Below are 16,475 nucleotides of genomic sequence, written 5' to 3'. Positions count from 1 at the left end.
GGTACACTGTACAGGGGCCAATAAGGTGATCCTATCCAAATGGGTTATGCACCTAAAGTACATAGTATTAATTTAGAGAGAGAACAGCAGGGCTGTGGGTCTGATTAGCAGGCCCACAGCCACATCTAAGTCGAAAACCAGTAAAGCAAAAGCAAAAAGTGGGGGTGAACATAGAAAGCAGACCCTACTCTCCTACAAGGAGTAGTTTCTTTTCTGTAACTCCAGTTCTGTAGTAGGGGTATCTCTGTTATAGTCATAATCTAGTGAATAGTCCCGCCCATGTGCGTAGACCCCGGAGCAATAAAAAATAATCTCTAAAGGTGACAAATCATGCAGACCTGCATACACCTTTAAGAGAGAATTTAATGTAAAGACAGATAATGCAGCCTATACCCACAGGCTACACTGTCCAGTACTTTAACTAGAATTCCACCAACATCCACAAACAGCACTGCCTGTCTAGTTTTTCTCCACATAGGAAAAAACCCTGCCTCTACCAGCAAAAGCCTCTGGAATGATAGAGAGGAAGGAGTGGACAGACAAGCCCCATAGGCTGCCATTATGTGGCTTAGAACAGGATACTGTGCCTTTAACAAAACTTTCCAGATTTCCAGAACTTTCCCCAGTATCCCAGAATGCCCAGCAGGTCCCATTTACTTTCAGTTCTTTTTGAAGGCGTAGCACGCCAGACCTGTAGCATTCTTCATACGAATAAATCTCTCCACCGGGGAGGAGGGCGGGCGCTTATGACTATAACAGAGATACCCCTACTACAGAACTGGAGTTACAGAAAAGAAACTACTCCTTCTGTAGTAGGGGATCTCTGTGTATAGTCATAATCTAGTGAATAGAATGGCAAGCCCATCCCCACACAACAACAGCGGTGGAGAACAAACAAGACAAACCCACTACTGTGCGAACAAATTTCACAGCGAAGCCTGCCCAACCTGAGCATCTGCCCTGGCATCCGAGTCCAGACAGTAATGCGCAGCAAAGGTATGGACCGACTTCCAAGTGGCCGCCTTGCAGATTTCCGCAATCGGAACATTACGCAGCAAAGCCGTCGTGGCAGCTTTGCCCCTGGTGGAATGAGCCTTAGGTTTACCCCCTAAGGTCTTATTAGCCTTTTGATAACACAATTGTATGCAGGACACAATCCACCGAGAAATGGACTGCTTAGAGGTCGCAAGACCAGTCCTGACTGAGCCATAATTAACAAACAATTGGTCAGACCTACGAATATCCTTGGTCTTATCCAGATAAAATTTCAACACCCTCCGAACATCCAGGGAATGGAGAGACCTTTCCGCTGGCGAAGAGGGATTCTGAAAGAACGTAGGCAAAGTTATAGTCTGGTTGACATGAAAGTCAGAGATAACCTTAGGAAGAAATTTAGGGTGAGTACGCATCACAACCTTAGCAGCATGAAACACAGTATAAGGTTCTTGACAACATAATGCCTAAAGTTCACTCACCCTGCGGGCCGATGTGATGGCCACTAGGAACGCCGCCTTCCAGGATAGGTGCTGCAAGGAAGCCTTGTGGATGGGTTCAAAAGGCTCCTTCATCAGTCTGGACAGCACCACATTCAAGTCCCAGGAAGGCGAGGGAAGTCTGACGGGAGGAAACACTTTCTTCAAGCCTTCCAAAAAATCCTTGACCACAAGGATCTGAAAGAAGGAAGTCTGTGAAGGGCATTTCCTGTAAGCAGTCAAAGCAGCCAGATGAACCTTAATGGAATGGAAATTAAGGCCAGACTGCGCCAGATGTAAAAGGTATGGAAGGATGACATCTTCCTTACATGTTGTCGGATCAAAGTTCTTGGACTTACACCAGATACAGAACCTCTTCCACTTGTAAGCATAGGATGTCCTAGTGGAAGGTCGTTTAGACTCCTTCAGTATGTCCATACAATCGTCTGGTAGATTCAGATGGCCATATTGCACTATTTCAGGAGCCATGCCGCCAAAGTCAAAGACGAGAGGTTGGGGTGCACCATCCGCCCCCCGAACTTCGTGAGAAGGTCCGGCCTGCACGGCAACCGCATGTGAGGAAGGAGAGACCGGTGAAGAAGGTCCGTGAACCACCACTGCCTGGGCCACTCCGGGGCGATCAGGATCATCCGCGCCCTGGACTGGGACAGCTTGATGAGCACCGCCGGAATCAGGGGAATGGGTGGAAAAGCGTACAGAAAGCTGTTCGACCAATCGATCCATAGCGCATTCCCCAGCGTCCCCCGCTGGTAGTACCTGGATGCGAAGTCTCGGCATTTGCTGTTTTCGGCGGTGGCGAACAGATCTACGTCTGAAGTCCCCCACCTTGCGAAGACTTCTCCTAGTACTTCGTCGTTTATGACCCATTCGTGGTTTTCCTGAATCAGCCTGCTCAAGGCGTCCGCCTGAGCATTCTGCACCCCTGGCAGATGCGTGGCCGTAATCGTCAGTCCTCTGGCCAGCAGCCAGCGCCAGATCGCCTGCGCCTCCTGCGACAGAGTGCGCGATCTCGACCCCCCCTGCTTGTTGAGGTAATACATCGTAGTTGTATTGTCCGTCTGTATCAGCAGCGAGTTGGTCTGGAAGGACGGAAGGAAGGCCTTCAGCGCCAGGAAGACAGATTTGAGTTCCAGGAAATTGATGTGGTATGTTGATTCCAACGCAGACCACTTTCCTTGAATCTGCAAGTCCCCGGAATGCGCTCCCCAGCCCTGGAGAGACGCATCCGTCACGACACTCGTCGTGGGAATGTCCTTGTGGAAGGGTACCCCCTTGAGGAGGTTTTCCGCCGAACACCACCACTTCAGAGACTGAAGAGCATGCAGCGACAGTCGTATCTTGTCGTCCCAAGAGCCTGTCCTCTGATCCCACTGATCCTCCAAACACTCCTGCAGTGGTCTCATGTGTAGCCGAGCGTGAGGCGTGAGGAAGATACAGGAGGCCATCGATCCCAGCAGCGAAGACACCTTCCTCACTGTCGTCGATGGAGCAGTCCTGAGGTCCTGAGCCTTCCGAAGGAGTGATAACCGTCTCTCCTCCGAAGGAGACACGCTTGCTGACCGCGTATCGATGGAGGCCCTCAGGTACTGTATGCACTGGACCGGAGTCGTAACCGATTTGGACATGTTGACGTGTAACCCCAGCTTGTGCAAGAGCTCGCACGTCCATCGGAAGTGTTATTGCGCTTCCGCGAAGGATGATGCCTTGATCAGCCAATCGTCCAGATACGGGTAGACAAACACCTTGTTCCTCCGCAGGTGTGCCGCCACCATCGCCATGCACTTCGAAAAGGTCCTGGGCGCAGACTTTAGCCCGAATGGCAGTACTGTGTATTGATAGTGATTGGCGCCGACTTGGAATCGCAGGAACTTCCTGTGCTTCCGTGCTATGGGCACGTGGAAGTACGCATCCTGTAGATCTATGGCACAGAGCCAGTCTCCCCGTTGCAGCTGAGGGTAAATCTGGTGCAACGATAGCATGCAAAACTTCTCTCTGCGAATCCATTTGTTTGCCTGTCGCAAATCCAGAATGGGCCTGAACTCGTTCTTGTCCTTCTTACGAACGAGGAAGAACCGAGAGTACAGACCTCTTCCCCTTTGAGACAGAGGTACCTCTTCTACCGCCTTTTTTCTCAACAAGATGTCTGCCTCCGCCTGGAGCTCTCTCAGCTGGAATCGAGAGCTGACCGGCGGAATCGCTGGAGGCGGGCTGATAAACCGAAGACTGTATCCATTGCAAACAATATTCAGCACCCACTTGTCCTGAGTAATTTTTCTCCACTCTGCCGGAAAAAATTGAATGCTTCCCCCCACTGGAGTGGGTAACGGTTGAGTGGGAAGTAGCCGCTCAGGGCCGAGACCCGGCCGGGCCCTTGGTTGTGGTAGTAGCCTGCTGGCCTCCTCTACCCCTCTGGCGCTTCTGGAAGGGCTTGCGGAACTGCTGCTGTTGTGGCTGCTGCTGTCCCGAGCCCTGCCCACGCCCTCTGCCCGAAGACCCAAACCTCCTCTGGAACGGGCGCTTCTTTTTCTCGGCCTTCTCCTACCCGACGGCCGTCAGGGTTTCCGCCTCAGCCTTCATGCGGGCCATCTCATCGTCCACATGCTTCCCGAACAGGGTTTCCTCCAAGAAGGGCAGGTTGGCCACTCTTTGCTGTGCCTCTGGCTTGAGGGACGTCAGGCGCAACCACGAATGGCGCCGCTGGTGGACGCCATGACAGTAGGCGTGGGCGGCCAATAAAGATACATCCGCCGCTGCGCTGATTGTTTGGTTCGAAACCAGCATGCCTTCGCGCACCGTCTCCAAGAAGTCCTCCTTCTTGTCCTGTGGCAGGAGGTCTGCATATTGCTGCAGGGACTCCCACAGGGCCCGGTCGTAACGGCCCAACAAAGCCCCCGCACTCGCCGCCTTCATGGTGGTGGCGGCGGTACCACATACCTTCCTGCCCGCAGAATCTAGCCAGCGGCTTTCTTTGTCAGGTGGAACCGTGGAGGACGGGGCGGTCGCATGTTGTTTTCTTGCCGCCGTCACGATCACCGAATCCGGCTTCGGGTCCACTCTCAAAAAGGACGGATCCGACTCCGGGGCCCTATACTTTTTCATGAGCCTGGAAGGAGCGGCCTTCGTCGTCGCGGGAGTGAGGAACAGCTCCAAGGCGGGTTCCACCAGTCCTGGTACAAGAGGCAGTAGGGGGCGAGACAGGTGTTTTTTATGAAGCGTCTCGAATATCACGGACGTCGTGGGTGTTGGAACCGTCACCGTGATACCCAACTTTGCAGCCCCTCGCAACAGCACCTCTTGGAACGAGACCAAGTCGTCCACCGGAGACACCCTAGTCCCCGGGGAGTCCGACAGCGTCGGGGAAAGGTCTCTGTCCGAGGAGCGCGTGCGCGACCTGGACCTATACCTCCTACGGCGTCGTCTTGAGTCCGACGAGGACCGTCCACGGCTCCGTGATCTTCTCCTCCTGTGAGAGCGGGAGCGCGACCTCTTCGGCTTCGGCCTGTCCGCCGGTCTCGCCGGTCCAGGCGACCGTGGGCGTCGTGGCTTCGGGGTCCCCTGCGGCGGAGTTGGGTACCGTGGAAGGGAAACCGACCGCGGGGGAACCGGCGGCGGTCCCACAGGAGTGCGTGGCAGCGACAGAGGCTGGGGCGGCGGAGGCAGCGTCCGCGGCCGAGGTGGCGGTGGTGGAGGTGGCGGTGGTGGAGGTGACGGAGGTGGAGGTGTTGGTGGAGGTGGTGGTGGAGGTGGTGGAGGCGGAGGCGGGAGAGGAGGCGGCGATGGAGGCATCCGAGGAGGCATATACACCACCGAGTACACCGATCCCGGTGACTCTCTCTTCCTCGACGTCGATCTTCTCCTCGACGTCGATCTTCTCCTCGACGTCGATCGTCGCCTCGACGGCGACCTGTGCCTCGGCGGCGACCTGTGCCTCGGCGGCGACCTGTGCCTCGGCGGCGACCTGTGCCTCGGCGGCGACCTGTGCCTCGACGGCGACCTGTGCCTCGACGGCGACCTGTGCCTCGGCGTCGATCTTCGCCTCGGCGTCGATCTTCGCCTCGACGGCGACCTGTGCCTCGACGGCGAACTGTGCCTCGACGGCGACCTTCGCCTCGACGGCGACCTTCGCCTTGACGGCGACCTCAAGCGTCTCGACGTCGATCTCCTTCTCCTCTTCATCGACGGCGAGCTGCGATCCCTCGACGGCGAATGCCGACGCCGGGTCCCATCTCGACGACGACCGCTGGACGGGGCAGACGACGGTGTCGTCGCCGACGACGCCGATGTAGTCGACGGCGGCCTATTCAGGTCCCTCGACGGCGATAGTCGACGCCGCTTCTCCCCGGAGCCCTGGGGAGACGGCGACAGACGGTGGTCATCCTCCTCGACGTCGCCGTCGACGTCGACGGGGAGTGGGAGCGCTTACTGGTCTTCCTGCCCCTGGGGAGCCCCCCAGGGGCCTCAGTATGGGCCAAATCAGCCCCTCCAGACCCACCTGGTGCCTTCAGTCTTCGCTCCTCCAGAACTTGAAGCCTGATTTTCATTCTGTCCCTCAGGGTCCTGGCAGATGGTACAGCTTTCAGGCACGTGGGACTGGGGAAGGCAACCTATGCACACCTCGTGTGGATCAGTTTTAGCCTTCTTTCGACCACATTCCGGGCACTTGTCGAACAAGCCAGGCATGGTGACAGTACCAGCTACTAAACACAAGAAAAAGTGACAAAAATTGCCAAAATCTCAACTAAACCCTTGAAAAGGGGAGAGCTCAATGCTCCAGGGTCCTGCTAGCAGGAGCCGGAAAAAAGAACTGAAAGTAAATGGGACCTGCTGGGCATTCTGGGATACTGGGGAAAGTTCTGGAAATCTGGAAAGTTTTCTTAAAGGCACAGTATCCTGTTCTAAGCCACATAATGGCAGCCTATGGGGCTTGTCTGTCCACTCCTTCCTCTCTATCATTCCAGAGGCTTTTGCTGGTAGAGGCAGGGTTTTTTCCTATGTGGAGAAAAACTAGACAGGCAGTGCTGTTTGTGGATGTTGGTGGAATTCTAGTTAAAGTACTGGACAGTGTAGCCTGTGGGTATAGGCTGCATTATCTGTCTTTAAATTAAATTCTCTCTTAAAGGTGTATGCAGGTCTGCATGATTTGTCACCTTTAGAGATTATTTTTTATTGCTCCGGGGTCCACGCACATGGGCGGGACTATTCACTAGATTATGACTATACACAGAGATCCCCTACTACAGAATTAATGTTAGTGTGCTGCATAAATACTTAACACAGTGCCTCCAAGTTAAGATGGACTGCTTTTGTGCCAAGCTACCAGAGAGTTAAGCTCAGTTTAATGTAGTGATCTTTGTGGTTCATCCTGACAATAACCCAATATCGAACATGCATATTTTTACTATCCCACATGCTGTAGGATTTAATTGAAGGCTGATCCTTTTGGTTGTCAGGCTTTTTGCATACTGGCTATGGATTTGAGGAATGGGGAAAAGAAGGCCCCTAGGAAGTGGCTACACAGCTCTCTGCACAGCGTAGTGTAATATGAGGTCATGTGGCATAATGAGGGGGTCTCACTGCCCTCTCCTTTGCTGTACCTGATCATCAGCTTTGTACAATGTCCAAGAGTAAATTGAGTGTGCAGGGGCAGGGTTAAGGTGACATCCTATCCCTGCCATCTACCTAGCTGTGGAGAGAGCAGAGATTAAATAAATAAATACCAGTATTTGTAAAGCGCACAGCTACCTTCAAAGTGGTTTCCCGGCGCAGGGGGTCGTCGGGAAGATTAACCGAACTATTGCCCAGAGTCAAATGGTGCTGGGCTAACCTGCCACCGGCGCCAGGGATTGAACCGTGAACCCATAGTCCAGAGTCAGGCACCCTGGCAGCTGCGCCACACCTCTTCCACTTAGAAGAGAAGATGCAAGAAATATACAAATAGCTTGATTCTTTCTCTTATTTTCCTTCTAAACAGCACTTCATTAAGAACTATAGGAGTGAAAGTGGAGGGCCGGGCACAGGCCTAATTACCACTTTTGACTCCAGCTGCACAAGGAGGAACATCAAGAGGAAATATCTGCCCAAGGCTACGTGGGTCCTTAAGTGCAATTACGCGAGAGTAATTGCCTATAGCAATGTGCAGGTTGGAATATAAATGCACACACCGGTTTGTGAGTTGGCCAGAGGAAGTTAGTTTTAATAGGGCTTCTTTATACCTAGAGCAAGCATGCCTAGAAAAGCTCTGCCTTCCCCAAAGAGGCTCACCCCTACATCCCATAGCAGTTGCTTTAGACAGTATAGGGGTTAGGTGCAAGTGCAACCAGAAAAGCAAAGGGCATTATGGGGATTAAAGTGCAAATGCTCATTGTATAATATAAGACAGATATGGTCTAAGACATGTCCTGGTAGTGAGAAACTCCTAAATTTGTTTTTCACTACTGCAAGGCCTACCTATCACCTAGGATTACTTTGGTTTACATTAAAATATTTAATGTTTGGGAACAGGTAGAAACATGTCTGGTCTCATTTTATTTACTAAACTTTATTTTTCGAAACTGGTGTGGGATATATCTTGTGTAGTGTTGTCACTTCATTATTGTTAGTGTGCTGCATGAATACTTAACACAGTGCCCCCAAGTTAAGCATAACTGCTTTTGTGCCAAGCTACCAGAGGGTTAAACACAGGTTAATTTAGTGATCTTTGTGGTTCATCCTGACCAGGATTGTGGTTTCTGCTTGAATGGTGTTAACACCCCCTCAACCCATAACCCAATTTCTAACATGCATGTTTTCACTACCCCACAAGCTGCAGGATGTAATTGAAAGCTGATCCTTTTGGTTGTCAGGCTTTCTGCGTACTGTCTATGGGTCTGAGTAATGGGAAACAGAAAGCCACTAGGAGGTGGCTACACAGCTATCTCTGCAGAGCCTAGTGTAATATGAGGTCATGTGGCGTAATGAGGGGGCCGCATTGCCCTCTCCCTTGCTGCAGTGGATCATCAGCTTTGTACCATGAGAGAGTAAAGTGTGTGTAGGGGTGGGGGTTAGGATGACATCCTATCCCTCCCATCTACCGAGGTGCGGAGGGAGCAGCTTTTAGGAGAGAAGATGAAAGAAATTCACAAATAGTTTGATTCTTTCTCCTATTTTTCTTCTAAACTGCACTTCATTAATATCTATAGAAGTGAAAGTGGAGGGTTGGGCACAGTCCTAATTACCACCTTCGACTCCAGCTGCAGAAGGAGGAACATCAAGAGGAAATATCCAAGACACGGTTTCGACAGAGAGATCAAAGCAGGGGAGTCAGAGACAGAGAGGTTGGTTGGCACAATGGTTAGTATGTTACAGCTATAGAGTTCAGAGAAAAATCAGGAGCATGAAACAGTGAAGCACAGGGACAGCACAAGAGGTAGAAGTGAGAAATTCAGCGCATGCAGAGAAAGACTATTTGCATGCAGTGAAACAGGCTAGAAACACAAGATGAGAGATAATATACTGAGGATTAAGGCACAAATCACAGAGAAAAGACAAGAGAGCGATCACAAAGGGGTTTGGGGGGCGTCAACTACGGGGAGGTCTGACCACCGGGTTAGTGTGGGGAATGGAGCAGTCCATCGACTGCAAAGGGTTTTGGCTTCATTTGTGCTATAATGTAGCCCAGGGGTGAATATGTGGCCATTTTCTGCTACCAGCCATAATTTTTCTGTAGTGACACAATGGCTGGTAGCAGCTTGTAGAGCTCTTTTTGGTGGTTTATAGGTAGCGTACTGGTGTTGGTTGGTGGTAACTTTATTGCTGGGCTAGCGAAATGTTTGAGGAGAGGAAAGTTGAAGAGGAAGCAGGGCAGCGTGATTTGTTATCGAGGAACGAGGTTGGTGGTAGCTGATCGTCTCGGCGGGGGTCGCTGCAGCAGCAATGGCCTGCTATTGCCTATGTTGGACCGCCGCAGTGCAGGACTAGGAGGTAGGAGAACGGGTCAATCCCATCTTCAGAGAGCGGTCCAGAGAACAGAGGGAGGGTACAGAGCTGGAGCAAGGGTTGCCCATCCCCACAGAATTTACAGTGCGTGTAAGCGCTCAGGAGGGCTCCAGGGAGCAGATCAGATCCAATGCCTGGTGGGTGGCATGCCAGCAGGTGTTGAAAAGGAGAAGAAAGTTTCTTTCTCTTCATTAGTGGCTGAGGGGCTGAATGAGGCCGGTGGGTCTCAGGCGGTGGGAGAGGCCACAGTCAATGCCTGCACTGCATCTGGGAGGGGGAAGGAGAATGGGGGAGGATTCTTGGAGGCTCCAAATTTTCTGGGGAGCATGTCTTGCCAGAGAGAGCTGCTGTGGCGGGTGAAAGGCACTACTCAGAGGCAGGTACGACTTGGGAAGAGAGGAGAGGGACGTTTTCAGAGTAGCGGTGGAGGCAGACATTGATAAGGCAGAAATCACAGGGGGTATCATCAGAAGGAGTGCAGGGCACAGCAGGGTGGAGGAGTATAGGAAAGGGGAGGTCATGGGGCTCCATGTCATTGGACAAGAGAGGCTTTTTGCAGCGTGTCCCAGTAGGTGCACGAGAGGTCCTGGTGCAGGTGGTGTTAGGGAGCAGTGGGGCCAATGCATAGGGTGGGGCGGAAAGGGGGCCGTGAACCTCCATGCAGAGGGTACCACATGAGAAGGCTGCTACTATTTGTGCAGCAGGCTTGGAATGTAGTGAAGGGGAGGAGCAAAGTCAGGGTAAGGCTTTCAGGAGGAAGCAGATTTGAAGAAGTGCATAATCTACAGGGGAGAGCAAGAGATGTAGGAAGGAGTATGCCAGGGTGGACTGAAGTTCTGATGTGTTGGTGGCACATGGAGAGGAGAGGGGCATCGGAAGGGCAGGGTTGGTTGGTGGCAGTAGGGGTATGTGTGGGCAGGAGGTATTGATCAGCACACAGAGCCTCTCTGCTTTTTTGCAGGGCGAGCGGTACGGTAACATGGAGGACACAGGGGAGCTTGTGTGGCTCAGACACTCCAAGGGGAAGAAAAGGCTTGGACCAGCATGGCCAGCTGAGAGGGACCAAAAGATCACTGCCCCAAAAAGGTCCAGAATGCCGTTTGCGGTGCAACTGGTTGGTGGGTACAGCACTACACCTGGGTGCCTGAGCAGAGGGGACAGGTGGCTCTAGAACATGCACTGACCCTGGCACCAGATAAGATCGCAGCAGCAAGCATATAGCTTTTGCAATGGTATCCGTTAGTGTGGATGCAATGAAATCGCTGGACAGAGGCACAATACAGCTACGCAAAAGGTTTTATGTGGCAGACATGGAGCTAGGTATGGAGGATTAGCAGAGCCCGGTTAGGACCGACAACCCACAGAGTGGGCTTGGGAACAAAAAGGTGAGTGTTAAGGAAGATGCAGGTCCACAAGGGATGGGAGGGGGGGACACAGAAGTCACAGGTCAAGCTAGCAGAGAAGAGTGGGGAGAGAAAACCGGGGAGAAGTCAGACGGGAAGGAGAGCAAGGAGTTTAAGAATAAAAAACTGCCCTACATGGGGGTTTTCAAGCAGTTATGGTCCCACCTCATGCTAGCAACCAAAGGAGAACATTTGGAAAGACGAATACATGGAAATGCTAAAATCGCTCCATAGGGAACAGAGGGCTAAGGAGGTCTCTAAGGAGGAGGAGTACGAGTTAGCAAAGCACCCCAAGGTCCCTTTGACAATAGAGAAATGAACAGCAGTTTTTTTTTTATTTATGCCAGCGTCTACTGCAAAAAATATCCTGAGAGGTGTGTGGCAATTTTGAAAATACATGGACAATATCAGAAAGGCGCAGATGAATTACGGGGTCTATGCTAGGCCCAATACAATTACAAGTTTACTGCATGTATGGCACTAGATCCAGAGGCACCGTGGGGTAAAGTAGACTCTGGTTTAGGGCACTAAATTATGGGCCCATCAAAGATTGGTAAGACCATCTTTACAGCCAGTGGCTTACCTATTGTGCATCGCCCCTTTCAAAGGCGCCCTATCTGGGAGGGGTGTGGGCAGCAGGAAATTAATATTGCATGTTTGATATGTGCCGTCGAATATCCCCTTGTCAATTGCTATGGGGCCGAAGGACAGTCTGGTAATTCACCAGGGTAGTGGCAGCAGCAACAGGAACCCAGTGGTAGTCAGCAGTTTAGTCAAGCTCCCAGGTTTAGAGGCAGATGGGAAGCACAAGGATCTGGGGACAAAAGCTTATACGCCCATTAAGCTAGGCCGCCTGAATTTTTGGTTGGTTCTGTACGAACAGAAAGATGATGCCAGGTTGTTGGGCACAGGATTCACATGGGGTTTCAGACTGGGGTACCAGGGTCCGAGGGTGTGCAAGTGGGCGAGCAATTTGAAATCAGCTAGCACCTTTAAACAAGTGGTGAAAGAAACGGAGGAAAGAGATACAGGTGGGAAGGATGGCGGGTTCCTTTGATAACTGGCCCATGAAAAACGTAATTTTATCACCCACTGGAGTAGTTCGAAAAAGAAGAAAGGTCAGTTTAGACTGATTCAACACTTGTCATAGTCAGAAGGCACTTTTGTTAACTATTTTATCACAGAGAATCAGGCTTCATTCACTTATTACTCCGTGGACGTGGCGCTGTCCTTAGTAGAGGGAGTAGGTAGAGGGGAGAAAATGCCAAGAGGGAGATCAAGTCAGCTTTCTGCTTGCTCTCGGTCCACCCTGATGACCTTTACAATCCTCTAGAGCCAAATAATCATGACATTCAGGTATGCCATGCTCCTTGAAAAAATCCTTAGCTCGAAGTGCAAAATCATTTAATACTTTATAATGGTGGCCTAAACATCTTAATAAAAGAAGGAAAATGTAATCTCAAATCTAAAACCATCTTAGGAAAAAAAAGGTGACACAAATGGATGCAATCAAAGGGGTCTCTAATTTGGATATTATGTTAATCAAAAATGCCTGATAGTATACCCTAATTTGTAGCAAAGCCATCTCAACATATTCTTTATTTAGCTCAAGGCAACTAAGCTTCAACCAGAACATCGATTATTCCAAACAAGATCACAACCTAAGGTGTCCAATTGGCTAAGAAAAACTTTAGGGATTCTAATCCTAACATTATGAGTTAAAAGTTAAAAAGAGGTAGAATGGACAATTTCACTTCTGTTACTCTTCCCACAATAAAAAGAGGCATGAGTTGCTAACCGCTCAAAAGGATCTTCGCTTTCTGGAAAGTGGCCTCATAGTTAAATTAAAGAGATAAGAATAATCAGAGACAAATTCCTAAACATCTGATTGCTGACCTATATCTATATCCCTCTCTAAGGTCTACAGGGAGATTATTAGGATAAGCACTAAAAAGCAAAACCTCAGATTTCCCGATTGATTTTATTTCCTCTGACCTGCGTAAAAGCATACATTTTCTCCCTGAATTTTTGCAGATTGACCTCTTCAGCTTTTAAGTATAATATGAGCTCGGGCTACTCCGCCGGGTAGCTCATGAACTACTGGTAGCTCTCCATCCACCTGAAAGTAGCTATCTTGTGTGTGGTCTAGCCTAATGAAGGAGAAGTTTTGGCTTGTCTGAATTAATATATGCATACCAAGCTTGGAAAGCGTGTATTTGAGATGAAAATGTGTGTATTTTCTGAACTCATATGTTGATTTTTGGGGAAATATTGTTGTATTTCCAAAATATATTTAAGGCAGATATTTGAGTGATAAGTCATGTGGCGCTGGGGAGACTTATTACAAAGGTTATTGCCTTGCTGGCAGGGACACTGCATTAATTGCGGTTATGTATTACCTGCATGAGGTATTGCAAATTGGCAGTCTTTTTACATTACTGCTGGCAACTCTGCCTCATGCACTGACATGATTACTGCTGACCACTAATGCACTCTTGTCCGACATCCTAACTATTACGACACTAATAATATTAGCAGCACAAGTTGATTTGCAGTGAACATAAGTAGCTCCTATTACAGAAAAGGTTGGAGATCTCTGTATTAGATCATCCACATACAGCTTAAGTTTAGCAATACCAGGCATGGGGGGGGGAAATATCTATATCTCCAAGTATAGCTAGGGCCAAGGTTTCTATAAATTAGGTGAGTATAACATGGGACATTGTTCGCAAGTCCCTTGAAACACTTAAACTCTATCTATTTCAAAAGAATTAATTATAATTGTTGCTGATTATTCTTTATAGAGATTCTTTAAAACCCAGTTCAACTGGAAATAATTAAGCTTGAAGAATTTGGAACAGTACCTCCCAATTAACTAGGTCAAAAGCTTTTCAGCATCAATCATAGTTATTGCTGCAGTTATCTCTTTTTGGGAAAAATAATCAATTACTTGGATAAGATAATATGCATTAGCTGAGATAGAACTATTTGGTAAAAAAAACATTTCTATGAAAGTGTACTAAAGTGGATGCAACATCTGCAATGCAGATTGCCAGAACTTAAGTAAAAAGCTTATGATTGAATTAAACAAACTTATCGCATGATATGAACTACATCCCCTAGGTGCCTTAACAGCTTTTAGAATACTAACAACTTGGGCTTCAAAAAAATTACACAGGAGCCATTTCTCACTGAAGTTTCTGATTAGAACACATCACTAATACCTGCTCCAGATCAGAAAAAACATGTTCTAAAAGCATCTGTAAGAATTTCACTGCTCCTTATAGTAATGGCATTTTCTGGTAGGCTATCTACAGCAGCTTTAACCTCTTCTGAAGTAATAGGTTTACCCACTTTTGCTCTGCCCATCCCTGAGCTTAGGAATCCGTATCCCCTTTAAGTACTGCACAATTTAGTCAACTTAAACATTAACCGTGCTTTGATACATCTGAAGAATGTTCCAAAAAAATCTCTTGGCCTAAGCTTTGATCACAAGACCCTAAATTAGTTTTGAGGTCAACAACTTCTCTAATTAAATTCTTATTTGCCCTGGATTTTGTAGCCTACAACAGCATGCTTCCCAATTAGTTCATTCTCTTCACAATATTTCTGCTCAATATATCTATTTCAAGAACTCTTCTGAGCTGCAATTATCTCTTAATTCTTGAGAGAGATATGTGCATGATCCCAAAAACTATTTGCCACAATATAATAACGTTTTCTAACTAGTCCCTGAGAATAATAAAAAAAAGTCTATCCTGGAAGCAGTTAATTCTCTCTGAAAAGCAGGTGTACTCCGTAACATTTGAGAACTCCTCTCTTTAACGGTCAATCAACTCGAAATCCGAGGTGCAATAATAGCTGCAGTTCTACACTTAGTCTACTTCTTAGCCCTCCTAGGCGCATCTAAATCTGGAGCCTGTATAAAATTACTCCCCCCCCCCTCAAATTATAGGGTCCTCACAAATCATTGCCATTTAAAAAATTCCCTGCGATGCCCACGGTTTATATTCAATTGGCCCATCGTAACTTCTAAAATTCAAACGCTTAGTGTTTATGGACGCCGAAGCTCATATCCATCAGTCCAATAGATTTTCATGGGTATTTATCGATTCCTAGTTTACCGTATTGTTAAAAAAAATTGCCACCACCCTATGTGCAGCACTAGTGGATGCAAACAGAGCACTGGCTACCCATTTAGGGATAAATATCTTAGGGTCATTGCTTTTCAGATGTGTCTCTTGCCAAAACAAAACTTTTGGTCTAAGGGTGTTCATTCAGTTTAGAATAGTGTGACATTTCCTCTTTGTGTTAACACCATTTATAATGCACAAAATAATTTTAATGAGCCCAGTTAACCTAAAAAGAGAAAAAAATAAACAAAAGAGAAAAGCAAGAGCCAAGACATGTTGACCCAACACAACAGACCCTCTAAATCTTTCTTTTTTCATTCCCCACACTATACCTCCCTAGTGAACTCAACCCATCTAGCTCAACATAACCATTCCAAAACTGGGCCTTCTCTTCAGTGCACTTAGCCCCAGAAAGCTGTGTGCAACAAAGAGCTGCAATAGCATTTCCCTGGTGCATTCAATCCTGGTGCTCTCTTTTAAAAAATAAATAAAGTCTGACCTCATACTTGCTCCTTCCATGAATCCTGAGTAGTAGTCAAGATTGACTCAGTTTCAGAGAGCAATGATACAATATAATTTCAACCTGCCCTCAAAACTTTGAGTCCATCTGTGTATTTACCCCAGCGCATGCAACTTGCCGAGAATCTGCTTAAGCTCCCACCACTGCCTAGCAGTTTCAAAGGAGACACCCAGGAAAACCATAAAAGAGAAGTCTTCCGTCCTTACAGATTTTAGTTGTATTGGCTTAAGTATTTTTTCTGTATCCTAAAATCTTGACAATATGACACAAAGCTTTGCGGCCTAGAAACCTTCTTTTGGTTTACCAAAGGGAAGTCTTTGTGCCCTTACTATCAAGAGTTCCGAATCTGTTTTTTTTAGAACATGCTTATAAATCAATTTAGCAAAGGCCTCTGCCATCTCCTCTTGCTTTCCAAAAGTCTCTGGTATACCAAAAATCTCAGGTTTGCTCTTCATAATCGATTTTCCAAGTCTTTGATTTTAACCTTAACAAACTTGAGATCCTTTTGTAGCGGAGATATTGAGATCTGCTCTCCACTCAAAGTATCTTCTATAGTTGATATGCGTGTCTCCCACTCTTCCCATTTTTTATCTAACAACTGGATTTTCCCATCTATAACTTCCAAATTAACTTCAATTTTAGAGGAAATGACTGACTGGGATTACTTTGATTGCTTAACTTCAGTCACCAACTGGTAATGGACTGGGCCAACTCTAATGGAACCAACTCCTGACAACCAGATAATTCCTGTAGCCTTGTTCAAGATGTTGGACACATTCGTCCTCTGTCAGATAAATCCCTTATTATCTGAGATTACTGAAATGGCTTAAAGGCTACAAGCCTGTTTGTTAGCCACTAACCAGCAGGAGTCAATATTATTCATGATGCCTTTACTGGCAGATGGCCCAATGGCTTAGCTGTTACAATGATGTCCATTGATGTTTTAGAGTTA

The sequence above is a fragment of the Triturus cristatus genome, chromosome 8 (assembly GCF_964204655.1).
Source record: "Triturus cristatus chromosome 8, aTriCri1.1, whole genome shotgun sequence".
In the NCBI taxonomy this organism is placed as follows: Eukaryota; Metazoa; Chordata; class Amphibia; order Caudata; family Salamandridae; genus Triturus; species Triturus cristatus.
The sequence above is the reverse complement of the archived record's forward strand: the minus strand, read 5'-3'. Positions refer to the sequence as shown.